Raw genomic sequence first — 6,313 nt, 5'->3', positions numbered from 1 at the left:
AGCCTTATGGATGAGTCACTGCCTAGCGTTGGTCTGGCTATCGATCCCGGGTGTCGGCCAACAATCCATGACGTGCGGTGACCTCTCCAGCCCACTCTACTAGCCGCCTTTGTGAGGCTGGTTCGGAGCTGGAGCACGCTCGGAGCACGCTCGAGCAAGAGAGTGGGCCACTTCGTTGCCGGGGTTGCCTGCGTGGGCTGGCACCCAAGCAATTTGAACTTCTCGGGGTTCTGTGGAGCAAGAATTGAGAATTTTTCGGGTGGTAGAATGAATCTGTCCCCGTGCAAAATTCGTGATTGCTGTTTTAGAGTCACTCGGAATGAGTGTGGCAGCGGAGGAGGAAATGACAAACGCCATGGCTGCCTCTTCGGCTTCAAGTGAGGTTGTTGCCTTAATCGAGCACGAGGCTATGTGTTTGAGATCATGCGATGTTACGTTGATGGCGTAGGCCGAATTGTGGACGTACTCTGCCGCGTCCGCGTAGACCGCGTCTGTGTCGTTTGCATGAGCTTTGTGTAAAGCCTTGGCACGAGCTTCGCGTCTGGCCTGGTTGTGAACTGGGTGTACGTTTTTGGGAAGAGGGTGAACTATTAGTCTGTCCCTGATGTGTGTTCGGATGGCGTGAGTGTTGTTGTTGGGTGGACCTGTTGGTCGAATCTTTAGAGAGGCGAGAATATGTCTGCCTGTATTTGTGGAGGAGAGTCTATCAGTCTGAGCCGTGCGATGAGCTTCAGTTAGTTCTTGTAGTGTATTGTGTACTCCCATGCGTAGGATATTTAAGGCTGACTTGTATGCCTGTCTTATTAGTGCATCATCTACCTTCATCTAAATGGTGCAGTATCGGCCTCTCATATCGGCGGATACCTGAAACGCGCCGTAAGGAAAGGGATAAAGTAGGTAGTGAGAGAAGAAAGAGGTGCCGTAGTGGAGGGCTACGGAATAATTTCAACCCACCTGGGGATCTTTACACGGTTTTAACTTGGCTCGCCTTACATGCTTAGAGTCATGTCTACTTGTGAATACCAATGTATCCGGTAACCTTGGAATGTGTACATATGTAAAAAATTTGTCCAATCAGAACCACAAAAACATGAAACAGCACACACGAACGCATTGATGTGCGTCCTTTTATGCTGCTGTACACTTTCCTGTGGTTGCAAGGAGAAGCAAATAGCACAGCAAAAAGATTCACTGATGATGCAAGAAGGGACCACCGTACGACCGCTAGTCATTTGTGAGCGTACGTTGTTCCTCTCTTATTCCACCTTTTACGGTATTTTCGTGTGGCGTTTCCAACCGGCTTTGGTTAATAATAATAATAATTGGTTTGGGGGGAAAAAATGGCGCAGTATCTGTCTCATATATCGTTGGACACATGAACCGCGCCGTAAGGGAAGGGATGAAGAAGGGAGTGAAAGGAGAAAGGAAGAGGTGCCGTAGTGGAGGGCTCCGGAATAATTTCGACCACCTGGGGATCTTTAACGTGCACTGACATCGCACAGCACACGGGCGCCTTAGCGTTTTTCGGCTTTGGTTGCCGAAGCGAAAATTGTAATTTGGTTTTTGGGGAAAGGAAATGGTATAGTAGCTGTCTCACATATCGGCGGATAATTGAACCGCGCCGTAAGGGAAGATATAAAGGGGGAGTTAAAGAAGAAAGAGGTGCCGTAGTGGAGGGCTCCGGAATAATTTCGACCACCTGGAGATCTTTAACGTGCACTGACATCGCACTCACACGGGCGCCTTAGCGTCTTCCCTCCATAAAAACGCAGCCGCCGCGGTCGGGTTCGAACCCGGGAACTCCGGATCAGTAGTCGAGCGCCCTAACCACTGAGCCACCGCGGCAGGGCACCTGTAAGATTTCGCCTTCATCCAAATTCGACCGCCAGGCCGGGATCGAAACCGCGTCTTAGGGGCCAGCAGCCGAGCATCACACCACTTAGCCACCACGGCGGTCGATACCGGTATGCACGTTACACGTGCTTGGGGTATGACATACTATTCTTTTTATGGATTGATAAGTTAGGCTCCGCCCAAACGGGAAGAGCCTCTCAAAAATTGGCCTACAGGCTCATTGGAGTGCCCCCTCCCACGGTAATCTTTAGTAAAAGGCGAAAGATTAGTACGTGGGGTGAGAAGAGGCCTGAGCGATGAACCTATACCGCCACCAGCGGACGGACGGCACTCCAGGCGGCCCAGCAAGGAGCGCAAGTGGCGAAGCTTGCGATGGGTAAAAATGCCACCTGAGGTTTTGGCAAATCCACGGCTGGCATAATTTTTCGACCAAGAGGCATTCTGAACTGCAATTCCTTTAAACAAAGTGCGCTTTGAAACTCGCTCGCCAGCTTCTTTTCGTGGTTTTGTTAGTTAACAATGGCCGCCAACACCAGTGGCGGTTGCAGAACTTTCTCGCGCCCTCCTGGGATGTGGGCGTGCAAGCGAGGCTTTCATGAAATCTTTTTGTTTGTTTTTTTTAAAGGAAAGGATCGAAATGACACAGTAACTGTCTCATCTCCGTTGACACCCGAACCGCTCCACAAGGGAAGGGATAACGTGAAAAACGTAACGTAAAAGAGGGAGTGAAATAAGAATGCAAGAAAGAGGTTAAGTAGTAGAGGGCTCCGGAATAATTTTAACTACCTGGGGATGTTTAACGTGCACTCACCCGCCGCGGCGGCTCAGTGGTTAGGGCGCTCAACTACTGATCCGCAGTACCCGTGTTCGAACCCGACCGCGGCGGCTGCGTTTTTATGGAGGAAAAACGCTAAGGCCCCCGTGTGCTGTGTGATGTCAGTTCACATTAGATCCCCAGGCGGTCGGAATTATACCGGAGCCTTCCACTACGGCACGTCTTTCTTGCTTTCTTCTTTCACTTCCACCTTTATCCCTTCCCTTACGGCGCGGTTCAGGTGTCCAACGATATATGAGACAGATACTGCGCCGTTTCCTTTCCCCCAATCGAAACGAGACCGCCGCGGTCCGGTTGGAACCCGGGTACTCCGGATCAGTAGCCGAGCGCCCTAACCACGAGCCACTTAGGCGGGTATCATGTTCAGGATTTGGAAAACGAAACGGACACGCTGTTTGAAAATTGATTTTTATGGAAAGGACCTCGACAGAGAAGACTCCTATGGTTACAATCAAAGCGAAAACATTTCTGAAGCTCTCCGAAACCGCAGAAAGAAGCACTAGAGTAAAATAACGTTTTGAATTGGGAGCTTCACTACGCTAGGTTTTCAAGAGGGCAGCGTCAGTGCAGTCACGTGACGCATGAGAGGTGTATTTCATACACCACCCATTCGACGCACTTCATAAAGGGTGGTGTAGGAAATACCCTTCTCATGCAGTCACTATCCATATCCGATGGGTTGGGACCCGTAGAATATCTGATAGGGGTCCCATTTGAACCCAACATATTGGACTTATTTTTGGAAATGTGGCGGAGTGCTTGAAGGCTGCTTCACTTCCGCCACCGGTTGGCCCGGTATTGCACTGCCTCCGGGATCGGCCTGGGTCATTATACCGCGCGTCTTATCTATCCTGTCTTTCTATCCCATCTTTTAACTCTCCTATTATCAGCACGTGGTAGAGATTGTGGCTCGGCTTGAGCCAGTAGGCAGGCCTGTGCACTTTCTTTTTCTTTCTTCCTGGCAACAACAGACAGACAGACTCCTACGTAGGGCAAACGGGTGCTTCGTCAATGACAGAATTAGGGAACATGAAAGGCATGTACAGCGAGATAAAGAAGGGCCAAACATACCCAAGCATATTAGGTCCTGCCCGTCACTCTCCTGTGCGCCATGTTTTTCAGGGGCGCCGATTCTAGCTACCAGTAAAGATACGAGAGCTCGGGAATTAATTGAGGCTTTTTTTTTATCGGAGAGAAAGGACGTATGTGCGTCAGCGATCCATCCGTATCTTTGTATAAGGTTGAACTGAAATTTTTAACCAGTGCACGTGCATATATATCTTGATCTGATTGTGTACCTTGCGTCGAAGACAGCTTTTAAGAGAATTTTATTTTTCGAAAATGTCTACAGTCCAAAGGACTCTTTGAAAAAGTGGTCTGGTTTCTAAGGACATCACAATGAGTCATCATTGTAAAGGTATCACATATATGCAAATGACATTTCAGTGGATAATTCGTGGTGTCTACACGAGCTGGCTTAAAGCAGCTTCATTATGCGCTCAAGTGGAATACAAGCAAAAGATGAACAACACTCGCCAAACTTCCTAATACGGAAGGAAGGTCATGGACACACCTCTACAGCTAACAAGAATGAACCTTGTTGACCAGCAGAGGAAGAAGAACTCCTCACCCAACACGACGAGTTCTTCATTCAAGTGTTTCAGCATCAAAGTTCTAAGGCGGTGCAGTAAAGGGAACATTGCTTTCTGCGGGCGTCCGCGCAAGACAGCAAGTCCCCACCTTTTCCAGTGTACATAAGCACCCACACAATATTAATTCAACACAAAAATCGCGACTGCGACTCTGCCACTGCATGCGCACCTGGGACATTCGCGCTAACATGCGCCAGAAAGTGCGCGTGACTGAGCGTTCAAAAACGACATGGTGCAGAGTTTCAGTTCGACCGCCTTGCGGACATGAGGTGGAGTGCGCCACGCCCCACGCCGGAAGGCGCTCAGCTGTGGGTAACGGTTCCCGTTCGCGAAGCCAGGTAAAATTGGATGCATCAGCGGGGAGAGAGGGGTAAATGTTCTTTGTTTCCGCCTTTTGCGCAATTTCCTGCGCTGGTCTATACATTCAGGGTGCGAAAAGCAACATATTCACAAGTTTAAATCGCGGACAATTCTTTCAAATCACAATCAGGAAGTGTACCTTCAATAACCTTCAAGAAAATGTAAGGATCTCACGACATATGTATAAAAAGCTGGCAAATTTTCAGCCGCAGGGCCTTTCCAATTTGATAACTCAAAGAAGCGACGCGATGTTCTCATCAAATATGCGGTGAATGCTCTTCCTCGGTGCGCTGTGTCTGAGATAAGGTCCCACATGGCCCTTAAGGCCAATACGCGACACATATCTTCTAGATCCGGGATGCTGAAGCCACCCATGTCGGTGGGCAGGCGGACAAAAACTCTTGCAACGCTCTCTGCGTGTCCAACCCAGAAGAAAGATCCACACGCTGTGGCCAGCCTCTGGAGGACGCGGCGAGGAGTAGGTAGGTAGGTAGGAAAGACTTTTAATGCTCTAGAAAGGTGCTAGTAGCAGACGAGAAAGAAGAGGTCCATCTTCCTTCTTCTCACAGGGTCGGTGCCCCTATTCCAGGGCTACGCTGAGCTTCGCTGCTCGTTGGGCGTGCTGGATCAGACCTTGTTGGCAACCCAGATCGCCGCTGGAGAGCCGGCTCTCCCACTGTTCCTCACTCGGGTCTTTCCTAAAGCTGTCGTTTTTACTGCATTCCCACGTGATGTGGTACAACGATGGTTTGCTGCCACACCACGGGCAAGTGTCCCGATATTGCGTCGGGTAAATCTTGCTAAGGATATGCAGGTTTGGGAATGTTCCTGTCTGCAATCTTCGCCAATACACTGCCTCTAGTTGATTTAGATCAGGATGAGGCGGCGGATAGCGGATCCGTACCCCCTTATAGTAGTTGAGAATGTCTGAGTACGTAGGACTGACTCGATCGGGTAGATCGTCCGATTGGGAGGAAGCTCGGCTCGTATACCCTCGAGCTACCTCGTCGGCGCGTTCGTTCCCCGCTATGTCGGTGTGTCCTGGCACCCAGTAAATGCTATGTATGACTTTTGGTGGGGTCGCGCTCTGGAGGAGCCGGAGCGCGGCGCGACCTATGCGGCCGTTCATGTAGTTACGGCACGCTTCTCTCGAATCTGTAAGGATGGTAAGAGACATGTTGCTTCGATAACCGGCTACCGCCGCTAGAGCTACGGCCAGCTCCTCCCCTTCGGTTACCGTGCAATCCCTCACTGAGGCGCTAGCTAATTCTTTTAAGTTCGAATCAATAACTACCGCCACTGTGCTGTTATGTGAGCTTCTTGTATACGGAGCCGCGTCCGTGTATACCGTTGTGGATTTTGTAGCTAGATTTTGTTGTACATACCTCGCCCGGGCTGCCCTACGGGCCGCATGCAAGTTGGGGTCCATGTTCCGGGGAAGGGAGCGAACCTTTAGCGTCTGGCGGATTGCGTCCGGTATGCTCGCAGTACGATTCTCGAATTCCGCAGTTCCGCCTAGCCCCAGTCGGCAAAGGAGCGAGCGCCCCGTAGGAGTCTGCTGGAGCCTAGCTAACTGCGTGACCAGTTGGGCTTCTTTGATCTCTTCGAAGGT

The 6,313-nt window shown here is 50.4% G+C and overlaps 1 non-coding gene across 1 annotated transcript; it reads right to left on the bottom strand.

Annotated features, from left to right (window-relative positions):
- Positions 1 to 2,029: 2,029 nt before the first annotated feature.
- LOC144122274 (U5 spliceosomal RNA) lies at positions 2,030 to 2,151 on the bottom strand. Its single transcript, XR_013312879.1, has one exon. It is a non-coding gene; the product is annotated as a U5 spliceosomal RNA (small nuclear RNA).
- Between the last annotated feature and the right edge of the window lie 4,162 nt (positions 2,152 to 6,313).

The sequence above is a fragment of the Amblyomma americanum genome, chromosome 2, assembly GCF_052857255.1.
Source record: "Amblyomma americanum isolate KBUSLIRL-KWMA chromosome 2, ASM5285725v1, whole genome shotgun sequence".
NCBI classification, from domain to species: domain Eukaryota; kingdom Metazoa; phylum Arthropoda; class Arachnida; order Ixodida; family Ixodidae; genus Amblyomma; species Amblyomma americanum.
Note: the sequence above shows the minus strand (reverse complement) of the source record. Positions and strands in the feature narration are given on the sequence as shown.